The sequence below is a fragment of the Leptosomus discolor genome, chromosome 1, assembly GCF_034619465.1.
Source record: "Leptosomus discolor isolate bLepDis1 chromosome 1, bLepDis1.hap2, whole genome shotgun sequence".
NCBI classification, from domain to species: Eukaryota; Metazoa; Chordata; class Aves; order Leptosomiformes; family Leptosomidae; genus Leptosomus; species Leptosomus discolor.
In genome coordinates, this window is record NC_141391.1 from 11,404,097 (window position 1) to 11,421,202 (window position 17,106).

Sequence of the window (17,106 nt, forward strand, 5' to 3'; positions counted from 1 at the left end):
GCAGAATAGAAGTCTGCCACCAGAAATTATATTCAGTGCCATCCTATTATTCTTTTTCCCGAGGACATGTAGCCTAGATTCTTCAAAACAAAAATGTCATTTCATGTAGTTTTCTCTTATCATGCTTCTATCCATAAGTGAAGTTATCGCTTTGCTCATGAGGTGTTTTCAAAGCAGACAACAAAATTGTGCCCTCCCTCCTGCAGTACAACTGCGATGCTCAGATAACCTTGCACCTCAGCTTCTGTCAGCCCCAAATACTGCCATCAGCCTTACTCACACAAAAAAAAATTAAAATCAAGCTGTCAGAAACTGCTGGCTTCTAACTCTCCGTTTGCAATGCAGGCTGCTCTTTCTTATGCTCAGTGCCAAGATAAATGTTTGTTATGGGATTTTCCCTCACTCACTGCAAGACCATGTTGATCATGTTCGCTACTAGCCTAGGAGTTTCTCAGCTGTGTGTCACAGCCCACTGCACAACAGTGGGTCACTCTGTGACGAAACATGGGTAGGGAAAACTACTCAGCCTGGATTTTCCACTCTATATCTCATTCCTTACTACGGGCAAAAGAGAAGGAGCATCCAGCATCATCAGGATCCAGGACTGGTGAGAGCCACCAACCGCATAACAAGGCAGTAAGGGCTTCATGTCATATGGGTTTGCATTACTAAAGGTCACACCAACAGCCTCATCTTTTGGGCGTTCAGAGGCATTAATCAGTTCACTGAAGTGAGTGAAGCCTAGTGTTCATAGCATTAAAATCTATTCCTTTGCTCGTTTTGCCATATACTGAACCTAGAGGGCCAGGACATAAGTTCTGTCTATTCTGACTATGCTTCACAATGTACTGAAGCAAACTGTTACTGGTGTTCTTAATGGAAATCTCCATCCAAAAAAACCACCTCTACACACTGATCTTACCAAGCACTCACTTGATACCAAAATGAAAAGATCACAGTCACTCAACCCCATAAATTAACCTAAAATATAGTCTCATGCAAGTGTCCTCCTCCCCACCCCATCATACCATGCTCCCCTTCTTCCCCTTAATCACATATGCACTTATATACACACATTTCAGTGACACATTCACCTTAAATCTATGTATATATGTATTTTTCCCATCTCTCACACCATTTGGAGATGATGGGACTGTACTCCCACTTTTAGAAGTAACCCCTTGGATTACAAGGCTCTAGAGAAGTGACAGTTTGTTATCTTGGATTGAGTTTATGTGTGTTTCCTAGTCCCAGCACCAGAGCAATAATGGCAACCTCCTATTTGCTTTCTAAATGCTATTCCCTCACTTAGCCCTCTCTTTAAAAACAAAAACAAACACACAAAAAAAACCAAGACAAAGACACAGGGTGAATGCTGGAATGCTCGAAAATAGATTTGCCTCTGCATTGCCATCTGGGCTGTGGGTATTTTTGGCTGCCAATTACTTATGTGATTCTTGAAGCTTGTCCTTGTTTACTGCATTGAAACAGAGCTGAAGTGCATCAATTGTTGTTGCTGTTCTTGTGGTAAATGCTTCTCCAGCTTTCAACTCCCCTTTGGTGTCCTTCATTTGGCACCTAGCTCTGATTTCATGTTTTTTTCCTGACAGCAAGTCTTAGACCATTAATTCCCTACAACTCACAGACATCCAACTTTCATACTGCCAGGATGGTCTTGTGTCATGGAGTTCACTTTGCCTGTGGATTGTCCAGTGCTCCCCCAAGAGTCAGTTCAGTTTAATGTCATCCTACATTGATGGTTCACAATAATTTAGATCAGATGCTTCCTCAATGCTGGACCTCAATAGTCTGGAGAAATGGTCTGACAGGAACCTCATGAAGTTCAACAAAGGGAAGTGCAAAGTTCTGCACCTGGGGAGGAACAACTTCAGGTACTAATATATGCTGGGGCCATCCAGCTGGAAAGTAGCTTGGCAGAAAAGGACGTGGGAGTCTTGGTGGACACCAGATTGAATAAGTCAGACATGCGCCCTCGCTGTAAAGGCAGTGAATAGTATCCTCAGCTGCATTAAACCAAGTATTGCCAGCAGGTCAAGAGAGTTGATCCTTTGTTTAGCACTGATGAAGCCACACTTGGAGTGCTGTGTCCAGTGCTGGGCTCCTCAGTACAGGAGAGACATGGACCTACCGGGGAGAGTCCAATGAAGGGCCACAAGGATGATTAAAGGACTGGAGCACCTCTCCTATGAGGAAAGGCTATAAATATCTGAAGGGAGGGTGCAGAAAGGACAGAACCAGGCTCTTTTCAGTGACAGGACCAGATGCAATCAGCACAAACTGAAACGCAGGAGGTTTCCTCCGAACATCAGGAAACAATTTTGCTGTGAAGGTGACTGAACACTGGCACAGGTTGCCCAGGGAGGTTGCTGAGTCTCCATCACTGGAAACACTAAAAAACCATCTAGACAAGGTCCTGGGCAACTAGCTCTAGGTGGCCCTGATTGAGCAGGGGGATTGGACCAGAGGCCCCTTCTGACCTCAAACCAGTCTGAGATTCTGTGATTCTGTCTGCAAAGCAGTAATGGCTTATCTGCTTTATACAATCTTTCAACCAGCCTAACTGACACTGCCAAAATTGGGTCATCTTGTCACGTCGTTTGATGCTGTAGGGGGAAGGGTGGGATCATTGCATTGGGATATTGTGGCTGTTTTAGTGATTGGAAGGGAGTATCATGTGCAGTTGGGACGAGGAAAATTGGGATTTCTAGGTTTTATTGCTAGCTCTGCTGTTGCTTTGATGGATGAAATAGCTTAACCTCTCTGTGCCTTACTTAATCCACATGAATAATGCAAACACATTTTATGGCCTTTTATAATTACCACTGGATGAAGTTTATCGATTAATGTCCTTAACACGCTTTGAAATTGTTATGTGAAAGGCACCACATGTAGTATTAAGTTCAATTATTGAAGTGGGTATACTAACAGGAGACAGAGATTATCAGGAGAGAAATATTAAAGACCAAATTAACACGTGGCTTTATGGTGCTGTACACCTGGTTGGCACAAATACTGCTTACTAGTTAAATACAGCCTACGGAAATGCGTGTGTTGCATGTATGGATATTGATAAATGCAGTGCCCATTTGAACAAGGCACAGGCTGTCTCCAAACCTCAGAATAAGAAACTGAGTTAAAGCATAATTAAGGGTATAAGCTCAAAACTCAGTCATTAGTGTTAGCTGTCTTCATTAAAGCAGTCTTCCTCATGCAGTCACTTCAGCCACATATTATTCTTTCCTTTGACCAAAAATCAGCAGCACTGCTTTGAAATAAATATTTGAGCATTAAATCATTACAGACTTTTCTTAATTGAATTATAATTTTTTTTTCCAACAAGGCAATTTGTTTCAAAATAGCTCAGCCAAGGATGAATTCAGGCTGTGAAAATGGAAAATAACTGGTCATGCTTGAAGAGAGTGGGAGCAAAACAGCAGCAGGTCTTTTGTGTTTGATGGTTTGTAGAGAACCAGGCATCTTGGATAGGTGGAGCATTTGCCACAGAAAGGACAAACCCAAGAAATGACATGGAGGTGAAGAGACCACAGGAGGTAACATTTGAATGGGAAGCTCAACATGAGTTTGAAACTGTGTTTGAAACACAGCAGCTAAAACTTTTAGAAATGTTCTGTCAAAGCCAGTTTTGATCACAGCTCTAAATTACTGACACTGTGTACTAAATTATTATGAGTGTAATCTTTACTTTTTGACATTTCATGCTGTAAGAATTTGGTTGTTGGTTTTTAACATTAGGAGAAACAGTTTGATGAAATTTGGAAGACAGCCTCACAGAGAGGTAATGTGTGGTTAGGTGTACTTGAAGATGAAGCTGTTGTCAAATGGGCAGTAGAAAAGGCAGATATGCAGATTTGGAAGAGACTTCTAGTATCCTACCCTGCTGCTCTCTTTGAGAATAACTATGCTAACATTGCTCTTGAAAGAAGATTTTGGCTTTTCAGTTTAAAAAAAAACAAAAGATAATAATATCTAAACTAAATTTTTGAGACCCTGTCACCATCCTTCACTTACTTATTCCTCACTTCAGGATTTGTGCTGGGATGGTGAAATGAAAAATGTTCCATTTTTTAACTCTTGGCAAAACTATTTGATACATGACAGGAAATCAAGACTGATCAAGTTGCCCCACACACAGAGAAGGCAGCAGTCAGAGAGCAACTGAAGCATAACAACATCTAGAGTCTCTTGGCAATGCTCTTACTGAAACTTTACACAGCATTTAAGATAGCAATGCTTTTATCTATTCCCCCTATGATTACCTAAAAGGAGGACACAGCCCTGCAGCCAAAGCAGCATGCATAAGACAGGAACAGTGTTAGCATTTAGAGTTTCACTGAACACTTCCAAAATTTCACAAACTTCTTGTTCTAATTTCCTGAACTCCATACATTTATGTATTTTCTGTTATTGAGATGGGCTTTTTTATATCAACGATCTGTTGCATTAATATAACAGTCTCTCAGAGTAGCTATGATACCTGCTAATCTGGAACTAGAGAAAAATAATGAAAAATAAGGTTTTCAGTCTAAGTAGTCTACATCTAAACAGTCTAAATGTTACTAATGCTGCAAACTTTTTCAAGGTCCTGTGTAGGAGTCTAATGACTATGAACAAATGTGCTTTTTTCCACTTTCAGGTTGTTCTTTTATGAAGCACTGAAGATTTAAATTCTTTAGTTAGTTATTTTGATTTTGTCTTAAATCTGTGATGAAAGCTTGATTCAAGAAGACTCTTGCATTGGAGACCAATCCCTCTGTGAATAAAGGCCAACAGAATATATAAATTTTTGAGCAATATGGTGTTTAAAGAAGTCGTGGCAGTTACAGCCATTGTAGGTTTAACTGAAGAGCTTAATGAAGGGCAGGTATTGCTTAAACCAGATTCCTGTCCAAAAATACATGTTATATTGAAGAAGTGAGCATTAAATTTTGCTCAACAGAAGGGAAGGTATTCAGACTGATGCAGCCTGTAAGTATGTGTGTGGCAGCTCACACAACTCCTGATCAGGTTTTGGCTAACATATGGCTCATGCTGAGGCCTGATGTATGCTGGGAGCAGCGCAATTAGGTCAAAGTGAGAGCAACACGTAGGCAGGACATGATGGCCAGGAAGAGCTAAAGGTCATTATGGAGTCGCTATCACCTGCAGCTCGCTGTCTCCTGCAGCCACCATCCTTGCACATGGATTGCTTGGCAGCTCGTTCAGAATCCACCAACTCATGGAAATGGTATAGACCAAACTTCCAAGCTGGAAGGTATAATGATGCTTACCCAAAAAACTTTTCAAGCAGATCCAACAGCAGTTGGACTGCTGAGGCTTTCGTGCTTCCCAGCGAGATAGAAGGGACACTTGCACCATGATGGAGTAGGAAGAACGAGCACTCTCACTGTCAACCAGGTAAGTTTTTGCTCATAGGCGTGTGAGTTGTGACTTAAGAGTTGCAAGTTATGAGATGGAGAGCTTCTGAGTTAATGCAATAAATTAATGCAAACTACCCAGTACTAGCTGCACCACATTTTAGCTGGTCACTTCATATACAATCTGTGGGGCAGTCACCATCAGAAGGTGACAGCATAATACATCTCAGCATCTGTTCTCCAGAGCTCTGGACTAAGTAGATGGATAAGTTTCACTGAGGTAGCTTTTAAAATGTAAAAAATAAATTCAAGTTATACCCCCTTTAAACCACCTTTTCTTACTTTTTTCAGGTGCTTATTCTGCAAAGCATGCTTATGGAAAACACTGTCATCAGAGCTCAAGTAAACTTCTGGCTGCTTCGCTAGGGCCTTGGATTTGTAGAACTGACCACAGGAAAGAATGCATGTTAAAAGGTTTGTCTGAAAGAGATATCGTAATTTAAACAATACTGAAATGAGTTTTCTGGAAAAGGACTGTCCCTTCCCAAAGACTGATTTTGTGTTTACTTGGGCAGGACCTAATAAACTGATTGAAGTATATTTGGGTTTAATTCTATCATATAAACAGCAAAGGTTAAATAAACAAACTGTACAACTCAACACAAGATTGTTTGCAAACCTTCATAAGGTAGGAGCTTAAGAGACCAAATAATGACTCATGTGTGATTCAATCATCAGCTCATCAACAGCTTCTGTAGCAGCAGCTGGAGAACACTGGATGTCTTGAAGATGGGAAGAGAGCACAAACAGCAGTGTATTGGGTGTACATGGCAAGGTTTTTGTACAGGGGTGGGCTGCAGGGGTGGCTTCTGAGAGAAAATGCCAGAAGTTGCTCCCATGTCAAATGGAGCCAGTTTCAGCTAGCTCCAAGACACCCATGCCAGATCAGGCTTCTGCCAGGACCTGTAGACCCATGGAAAGGAGCCCACGCTGGAGCAGGTTTGCTGGCAGGACTTGTGACCCCATGGGGGACCCGCACTGGAGCAGTCTGTTCCTGAGGGACTGCACCCTGTCAAAAGGACCCACACTGGAGCAGTTCGTGAAGAACTGCACCCTGCGGGAAGGAACTGTGTTGGAGAAGTTCGTCTCCCATGGGTGGGACCCCACGCTGGTGCAGGGAGACAGTGTGAGGAGGAAGGAGCAGCAGAGATGATGTGTAAGGAACTGACCTCAACCCTCATTTCCCATCCTCCTGTGCTGCTTGAGGGGAGGAGGTAGAGAAATTGCGAATGAGCCCAAGAAGAAGAGAAGGATGAGGGGAAGGTGTTTTAAGATTAGTTCTTATTTCTCATTATCCTACTCTGTTATTAGCTGGCAGTAAATTAGTTTTATTTCCCCAAGTCGAGTGTTTTGCTTGTGACAGTAATCGGTAAGTAATCTCCCTGTCCTTCCCTCGAGCCATGAGCTTTTTCATTGTATTTTCTCCACCTGTCTTACTGAGGAGGAGGAGTGATAGAGTGGCTTGGTGGGCACCTGGCAGCCAGCCAGCGTCAACTCACCATGAGCAGGTAATGTCTCTTACCAGAACAGCAGCATAAGGAGTTTTGGCATACTCATCTTGAGAAACAACCTGACCTGTACCCACGAGACTTGAGCCTGTAGTATCAAAATCACAACATTTCACTCAGCTTGGAATTTCCACCTTTTAAGGAAGTCTGAAGAAGTAGGTGGTATAACGGCTTGGTCAGTAATCAAGAATGTTAGCCCAGATAAAAGAAAATAACAGAACTGACGTAGTACTGCTAGTTCCCAGTAGACTGTGTCTTCTCCTCGGAGGGACAGTGTTTAGGAGGGAATCTGTTCCTGTTTGCTCTAAGCGAAGGGCAGGCTTTTGAACAGCAAGCAGACTGGAAGTTTCCCATGGTGTATCATATCCTAATCCCAGTGATCATTAGCAGTTACATGTATTTCAGTCCTCTTCAATCCACTGCTTATTTTATGTTAAAATATTAGCTAATTACTGACTACCTTTGAATACCAGAGTTAGACTCATTAAGTTAATTTTAAATAAATCAATGACAGAGACGAAACTCCTGTTGTCTTTAAATGAGATAATTTAGAAAATTATTTTTCAAGGGTTCAATTCTAGCAATTGGCAAGAGTGCAAAAAGAAGCTCAGCTTCCATCGAGGCCATAAATGCTTTTATAGAAAGACTAAAGTCAGATTTTCAAAGGAGTTCAGCAGCCCAAATTCCCATCTTTTCTGAAAATCTGCCTAATTTCTTGGTACTAAAATACCTTACTGCAGTCACTAACCTTCAGAGCTATAAGCTCTGAGCCATCTACAACTAGCAGGAGAGGGCTGTTCACTACATATGCATTACCAAAGAGAAAACAAACAATTTTCTGAAGAAAAAAAGGAATGATTTTGCATTTCCTCTTCTATCTGTTAGGAAAAAAAGGTGGAAGGCAGGTGGAAGAAAACTGCAAGGAAAGAAAATAACTCTTCAGGGAAATGCTAATACCTAACATTTGCATTGATATTTTTTCAGCTAAAAGGCTCTTGTGTATGCTATAATACTATAAATGAAAGATATAAAGTCGTGATTATTTTCATGCCTAACTGCTAAATCCCATTTGTGGGGAAAAAATATGTTTGACTATTTTTTCTAAGTTTAAACTGCTAACCCTTTTCATGCTCAATTTTCAAATCGTATGGTAAAAGTCCATCACGGTCAAATGCAAGGATCCCCACTGATTCTTTTTATTTAAAAATTCCGTAATAACTTACCATCAAGGAACAATTAACATTCAAAAATTATCAGGAGCCAGATTTTGACTACCTAGATACAAGCCAAAGCCCTGAAACTGGGAAGTATTCTTCTGTGCCTCAAACCAAGGCACAAGCTTTGGGTGCTGGCTTCCCAAAAGCTTGGAAAAGTGGCAAGACCATAGCCTTATTTCATTCCAGGGATTAATTTTTCACCAGTTACACCAGTAGAAGTTGTTCCTGTGACTTGTAGGGATTGTATCAGCACACAGAACAGAGGACAGAGAAACACACTTCACTGTAATGGCCATTACTTCTGTGCTCCCTGAAGAGACACCCTGCCTGAGCTGAAGTGTGACCCGAATATAGTCATGTTTCACTGAATGCTATAATCAGTGCTACTATAATTATCCAGGTAGTAGGCATTTCCATTCAATCTAGCCTTTTGTTCACACAGTCTAGTCTAAACCACATCTTTGCAAATGCCATGTTCGATACTATCCCACCACGCTGTCCAGCCAGCATTCAGAATTAAGCATGCTAACTGAAATAACAGCTGAAAGTCCCAGTTGCTCTTAATGCCTCCTGATGTTTCTGTGGTGCACACTGTGATCTCCTGCTGCGATTAACTGGCTGATTGCAAGGAGATAGACACCTGAAATGGCACAGTGCTTTCCACCTGATTGTTAGCACACTGGATCATTACCATGACTTGAAAGCATTTAGATGTACAAGTAACAGGATATTGCTATTAAAACCCCAGAATGGCTAACATGTAAGAACATATGAGCTTTCATATTTAGCATGTGGCAAAAATACCTGGTCACACAATTCTACTGTATATAATGTTCCCTGATTCTAACAGTTCATCCTGTCACTGCCATTTGTCAGTATTCATTGGGCTAGTTCAAAGAAAGCGGTAGGATTTGCTGTGATGAGAGCTCCCAAGCATCACCTGAGCCTCTTACTGATTATCGTTAGATTTTATCCTGCTTGATGAACAGATTATCTCTGTACATTGGAATCACTCTATACTATTAATTAGAGAATTAATTTATTATTCTCAGAGCATCAGATGTAACTGATCCTATGAATTTTTGCCCTTTTACCGCTTATAGTTCTTCTTCATCTCATTCCAGAAATATGTTCCCATCTGAAACTTGCATTAAACTCTTAAGGTTTGACTGGGATCATCCACAGAATACCAAGCTAGTAAAGACAATACAATCATCAGGCCTGATATTTTTCTTCACTGTAAACAAAAACAACATTAGTGTTTAGTTTCTTTCATAACTTGCATACCAATAAAGTGTCTGTTCTTGTGTGTCAGTCCCTCATTGATTTTATCTACCCTCTTTATCCACATTCCCTCCCATGCTTTTGAATTATCCAACCATAATAATTGTGCATCCCTCCATTCTGGGATGCACAAACATTGGGAGATGCTTGCTCTCAGGACATAGGCTGTTACATACAGTACCTCTTTTATGACTCCTTAGCCACTAGCTACGTGTTGTCTCTTCCAACAAATTCTGTCTGCAAGTGAACATCATGCATGTGTTTACCTCCATGGCTTGAAGCTTAAAGAACATTAACTCACTAATGTTGTGCGATAAATACTATTGCCTTTCAGCCTAAGAAGAAAAGGTCACAGGGATTTGCAGAGAGGGAGGTTACAGACCTCCTCAGGGTCAGGGCACAGTTTTGTAGCACTTCACTTGCACCAATGTATAAGAGAAAGATATTTTGGAGGGAAAGCGTCACTACCACAAGACACTTTTCTGGTTTGGGTCCGTTCAGCTTATGGACAACCCTATAACTTTTTCTAAATCCCCTTTAAGAAAACATTCTTGAGTAAAGTTAGGACACAAAGTTATTTAGGTTAAATTGGCAGTACAGAGCCACTGAATTATTGAATATTAAATACTTCTAGACTTTTCCTATTTATATTTGATCTTGAACTAGAGGAATATATAGAAAAGATGTTTGAATTCCTAAAATAAATGTCCATGAAAGCACACAGAGGTGTGAATTTCAACATTTAGCTACTCGAACTGAAAACACTTGCAGACTGTAGGATATTCATCCCAAAGACTACACCCTTACACACAAGTTTACCTGGAACACTGAACTCATCACAAGCCTAAATCCTTCCTCTCCTTGCCCCTGCAGTTCCCCCACTCAAAAACATTAAATAAAAGCTAGGAGAAAAAGATTGCATTTGCTCCTCCTTGCTTAGCTAAATCCCTTCAACTATGGCATCCATCATACTGCTTTAACTCAGCAGCGTTTTCCAGAGGATTAAGTGTGACATTATCAGCTACGGTTGACTTTTGAATTCTGATCCTGCCTTTGCCACTGACGTTTTGTACAGCCCTTGCAACTTGCCTGTTACTGGACCTTTATGCTTTGCTTATCTGATTGGAGCATCCTGGGCACAAGGGGCTGTGAGGCTCGGCCCCTGTTCACGGATCAGGAGCCTGCATGTGTGAGCAGCGGGTGCAAACAAGGACAGGCGAGGCTGGCTTCTGTAAGCCTCTTTCCTCCCATTTAAATCCAACTGCAATGTGACAAAAGGACAGGTGTCAGCCTGCTGCTTTGGTTTGAGATAATGACTTGGCAGCCAGGCTTGAATGATTTTATTGGGAGTTTTGAAAACTGTGCAAACAGAGCAAAGATTGCGCTTTGTGAAATGCTTCTGTTACTTGAACCAACTGCCCTATTTCCTGAGGAGTATGTTCATTTTCTTTCACAACAGGGATTGCACTGCGAGAACCCACTGCACCCTAAAAAAGTCATACCTTTCACTCTCCATGAAGAGAGCAATGAATGACTAGTTCAGCTATAGATGTCTCAATTCAGCATAAATTTACAGTTGGACCCAATGATCTTAATGGCATTTTCCAATCTAAATGATTCTATGAAAATGATTCTATCATAATCAAAGCTATATTCACCAGGGGTAATGACATAAAGAACACTAAATATTTTCAGGCCGTTTGTGAGCTGTGCTCCCCTTCATCTACATTTTGTCTTCTCTCTTCTTTGGGTGGCTGTTTGAGATGGAATTACTCACCACTGAACACCTTGGAGTATCTTCAGCAGATAGAAATAGGATTGTCGAAAACTAACTTAATTAAAAATTACAGAAACAGTGGGTTTACCTGTCTAATCTGATTTATTAGTGGTCCCCTGCCAAATAACTTGGATGAGATTCCAGCCACATGAACAGCTTCATGTGCTTGGGCTCTTATAGACATTTAAGAAGAAATGGTCCTTTCTCATGGTGTTTGCAATATGACAAAAACCCAGTGAATTCACTTTCTTTCTTTTTACCCAGTTGGTCCTTTAACCCACCACTGAACAGATGGAGCACACAGTTAATTTGGGAGATGTGAAGAACAAAGAGAAAGGCAGGTTTAAGTCAACATATCTCTGAAAAATTTTAATTTTTTCTTCTTTGGAATTATATCTAATATTAAGGGGGTTTATATAGAAAATTCGTAACAGGTCCATAAGTGGATACTAAAAGGGTGAGCAGGATGTGCCTTCAAGCATCTCTAATTCAATGACTGGATGTTGCACAAGCAGAATGGACTGCAGAAAATGGGCAGTTTATTACCATGTAAACCTGTAGTGTAGTATATTATTGCCATTGCCGCTAAGAAGCCACGGGCTTTGTACTGAGATTTTGAGGCCCCAGGAGAAGGCTGGTCAGGCTTGCTCCATCTGAGTTTTTCCCGACCTGTACAATCTGCACAAGCTGCACAAGCTGGAGCTAGACAAAACCGGCTTTAGTCGTAACAAAGAGAACAAAGAACAAGTATTTCTAACACTAGTAAAATGCACCATATATAGAAAATTCAGATGTAATGTGGAGTTGCAGAGCAATGAAGAAAGACTAAGGTGTAAAATTGTATTAGCAAACACATAAACACAACCCCATGTGGGCCCTGAAATAAGGGAGAGAAAATCACCACCATGAACATCCTACTCCTCCAGCAAATGACTCCGGATGCTGACAACTGGCCAAAACACACCCTTCGTTGCCACCACCACAAAAACAAAATCCTCGACCTTAAGACCCAGAGGAGCAGGGGAAGAGTGAGTCAGAAAAGGTTTAGAAACTAAGCAAGGTGAGCATAATAATTTTAACTGTATCTCTATGATTATTACATTATTTTTGAAGATTTTTCTGCATTGAAATATTCTTTCTCTTTTTTTGTAATAATTAGATCTGGACTTTCATCGATTCTTGGATTAGACTGTCAAGATTTCAATCATACTATCCATAAATTCTTGGTTTATATATGTTTCTTCTAAAATTCTCAATGTCCTACACGGTCCCTATCCTTTCTTTACCCTTTGCTGCCCCAACTGAAATCGCACTGTGGCCACACTGAAAATGAAATTATGTAAAATATAGTGTTATTTCCAGCAAGTTGTTCTGGGAGGGCAGGTAAACTTCGCAAACACATCCCAGCAAAGAGAAGATTACTACCTGCTTTATCAGTGCTGGACCCCTACTCAGTTTTACTATTTGAGCATTATTAGCATTTCAAAACTATCTCATTCCAACAGAATGTAGAATGCAATAATAACTACTTGTGAAATTTCTATAGCTGTGTCCTGACAGCAATACAGCAGCAGCTGGATTTTCTACTCTTACTTACTCCTACTTATTATACATATGCATTTGTTACAATGCTCTTTTCCTGATTATTTTAACTATAAAACTAGCCACATTTCAGGAAACAATTTTAATGCTGTTTGTATCTGGAGCAGGGCAGAAATCAACACAAATATCATATTTTCAATTCAGACCCTATTAAAAATTACCATACTCTGTTTTCATACCTTAATGCTTATGGCAGCATAAGGCATATATACCATGTATGCAGAAACCTAGAATTAATCCCTTAATACTTTTTCCTTATCTAGAGCATATTTCTACAGCATATCATACAAGCTACTTCTAGCCCAATTTACACATATACAACACCACCTTTCTTGATTTATGTGTACAGAAAGGAAAGCTGAAGGATGTAGGAAATCTAACAAGAAAAAATAACTTCTGAGGTGATTTCCAATAGGTTATTTGTTTAATCAGAAAAATCTAGAGACATGGTATCTGAAATACCTGTGTAGGGTAATTTTTTAAAACATCCACCTTGAAATAAGGAAAGAATTTAAGTTGTGCAGGCTAAAGCTGTGCACTCCTTTGGGCAGAGATAATACTTTTGTTCTTTGCTTATTCAACCATTATATACAGGTCCTAGTAAATTAAAGTCTTTTTATAACCACAACCACCACACAAGTAAGTATTACATACTTCTTTCTCCTTTGGTTCAGACTTATACTGAGCTGTTGGTTTATTTTGACTGAAGAAGGCTGCAGCCTTGCACATGATGCCAGGGATTATCCTGAAGCACATAGTCATGTTGAAGCTTCATGGCTCTATAGTGTCCCAGTTCCAGCTGAGGCTACAGCCACTTGGATCCCATCACAGACAAATGCCACACACAAGCCAAGATATTCATGTCCGAGTTTCCAACATGCTTGCACTGCTTGCAATCATTTCTTCCTTCAGTAACATTTCAAAGGCTTGTCCTCAGTTTGGGATTAGATTTCTGAAAAAAACAACAACAATTGTTTTGGCTCACCTTTCCTTCTTAATAACTTCTTTATTGGTAAAGCGTAAGGATTGGGCATGTAAAGCATCCCCTAGGGTACATGTTAGATCTTCAGGAACAGGGCAAAAAATCATTATATGTCAAAGACATATGTTTTTCCAAATGTTTTTAGTTTCTGGCTATCCATGTTGATTGTTAGATTCCCTATGGCTCACCCGCACTTCGCTGGTTCTGAGCACCCCAAGTATTGCTCAAGAAAGCTGTGGGTCAGGGTTAGTGCAAGGTCTTCACCTGACCCCAATTCAACCTCATAGTGAACTGCAGAGAAAAAAACCTAAACTGGCCATATCGTCGTGCAATTATTCACTTTTTCGCCCTGAACTCTGCTCCCCCATATGCATGCTTTATAAAAAGCATCGCCCTACACCCTGGGAACTGCCTGAGCCCACCAGGGCAATTCATCTACCCCACCACTATGCCTCCTGGTTTTGTAACCATGGGTCTCCCAAAGGTGACTTATTCTGACAGCAGCAGGAGTTTCCTGAGCATCTACCCTGGCAGCAAGTGGGGATGTGGCCACAGGGCAGGCAAGGGCCTAAACACATCTAGCAGTCAGGAGCAACTGCCTGGGGAACTCAATGCACACCAGAAACATCAGGGCTGTGGAGGACATCCGGATCACCTGAAGTGTCCAGGGCAAAGGCCTTTCTCTGCCACAAGAAAACGTGGTTTCTCACATCACTGCTTTACAACAAAGTTCCCAACCTTAATCTGGTTTTGCCTTTTTATTTTAAGAATAAGCATTTCTTACTTAGGAGCTGCTTCTGACAGTGTGGTGAAGGCCATTATAGAAAAGTCTGTATGAAATCACCTCTCCAAACAAGAAGTGAAATAATTCCTTTAAATTGTTAAGTTAGGAACTGAATAGGTGTTTGTCATCTAATTTCTGCTCTCCCACACATACTTCCAGTGAAGTCAGTGAAAGTTTAGGTATCTAAAACCTGTTTTGGATTGACTTTTGTCTTCTAATCTGTCAAGAAGGACAAAATGGGAATTCTGTACTTCTTCAATAAGAAGAGATCTCATTTTAATCCACTTATTTCTGCAGTTACATGTAGCTCATTAGGAGTGAGTTATTTAGCTTAATTTTTATCTCTTACCAAGAAAATCCCATTAGGCAGCCTAAGGCAAAAGTCAGCAAACAAGCAATCAAAATAAACTCTCGTTATAACACATCATTTGCTGTGTGCTGAGTTTTAACTGTTACTCACCTTCAGACTTTCCACTCAAGAGCCTTCATCCGAACTTGTATTCTCATCTGCTAAAAATCCTAGCAAAATCTTTTGCAGAGTTGACACTCCAAAACTTGTTAATCTGCTCTTCATGGCTGACTCTCAGCTTAAGGTTATTATAACTACAGTAACTCCTGCACTGCTGCACATTTGTTGAACCACGTTGATTTGGGGTGCTGTGCTGCCTGTTGATCATGTATCGGGAAAAGAGCAATATCCCAAAATTAAAAACGGAAAGGAGGAAACAAACGGACAATGAAACAGAAATGAAGACTGTTGCCACTCGCTGGCATCAGTTACACTGATACTGACAATCACACAATTTCAGCCCCACTCAACCTTCTCACCTCTTGGTGACCTGTCTGGGTGCATTGGTCCGTGAGGCTGTGGGGCACATCGGGAGCCAGACTCAGACTCTCTGACCAGCATTTCCCATATGCTTTGCATAGCCTTCTCCCTCTTTTCCACAGGGTCTTGCCTTACACCCTCACCACCTTCTCATGCAGCAGCTTCACACCAGTCATCCTCTCCTCTCATCCTGCTGGAAGATGACAAAGCCTTCCTACTGTCTCAACTTCAGGCTGTTATTTCCCTGGCTTGCTTCTACCAGTCAATCTCTACTCCATTTTTTCTTGTCTAGATTTATATTACGCTTCCAAGAGATATGACAGCTAAATTAATGGCTTCAAAATCATGCTGTAGATCATCCTGAGAAGAGAATTAATAGGTTTATTACAGCCTATTACCAAAGGCTTTCTTTCTGGATAACGTCAGAAGAACTGAGCATTCAATAATTTATACTCTATTCAGGGGAAGAAACATTACTAATTTGCATGTGAAGATCTTCATTAGCAGATAGGTATTCAGGTCAGACTTCTCTAGTTGGGAACTTCAGGATAAAGCATTTCTTTATCATATTTGCTGTCCTGGCTAAATTCTGGTTACCTAAGGGTTAAATTCACCTTCTCTAGCTTGAACTACAAAAGGCTGGAGCTGAGTCTTCTTGTCTAAACTAGTTATCCACAAGCCCACATGGGGTAAAACAGATACAAAAGAACCCCCATATAAAAAAAAGAGTCATCCTGTCGACATCTTTTCTGTCTTCGGATAGTTTGAGCCATTCTCTGGAGGTGCACTATGTTCTTCTAATAATCTGAGTAGGAGCCCATCTAAGTCCAGATGCCTAACACCTGAGCGGCTCAAACTAGGTGAAGTTGACTGCCCCTTAGTGTAATTGTGTATCTTGATTAACATAATCACAAACAATGACGTCAGGACTCCTAAACTCTCCATCTCTCAAAGGCATATTATGTACATGGGCTTTTTGCCACTGGGCAGCGCAGCAGACTTTGCTGGAGATCAGCTATCAAGTTATCACTCCCCTTCTGAGTATTCCTGTTTGCAGTGACCCCTGAGCAACACCCCTATCCCCACATTAGGCCCTCCCCAATCCCAGGGCAACTCCACGCTCAGCCATGGCTGATCCCTAAGTGACGGACACAAGACGATGGCTTAGCTGGTCACGCGGGGGAAGGGATGCAACCACCTTCCTCCCCGGGCTCTGCAGGGCTATGGGAAGAAACTGTAAATTTATTCTTCCCTTTGCTTCCTCACCTCCCCTTGTCCCCCCACCCTGCCTCATCATCTCAAAAAGGACCCCAAGCACAGAGTGGCCAGAAATCTGCTGCTGTTTTTACACTGCCCCTTTTCAGCAAGTCTTATCTTTTTAAGGGTGTGGCCAGACTGTAGCACTACTGTCATGACTGAGATGTATGACTGCACAGCATCAAGGGTGACTAACTACAAGGTACGCCTTCTACACCCAAAAGACTGATGTGTTGGTGGCAGCCAATGCCAAAACAACTTTTTTTTTTTTTTTCTCAAGAGAGAGATACGTTGAGGTGATTTCATCCAATTGCTCTGCTCTTGATATTAATAACAAAGCCACTGATAAGCAGATTTATGTTTTCGCCTTTAAGGTTTTTTAGCACACAGGGGATAAGACTTTGTGCCCA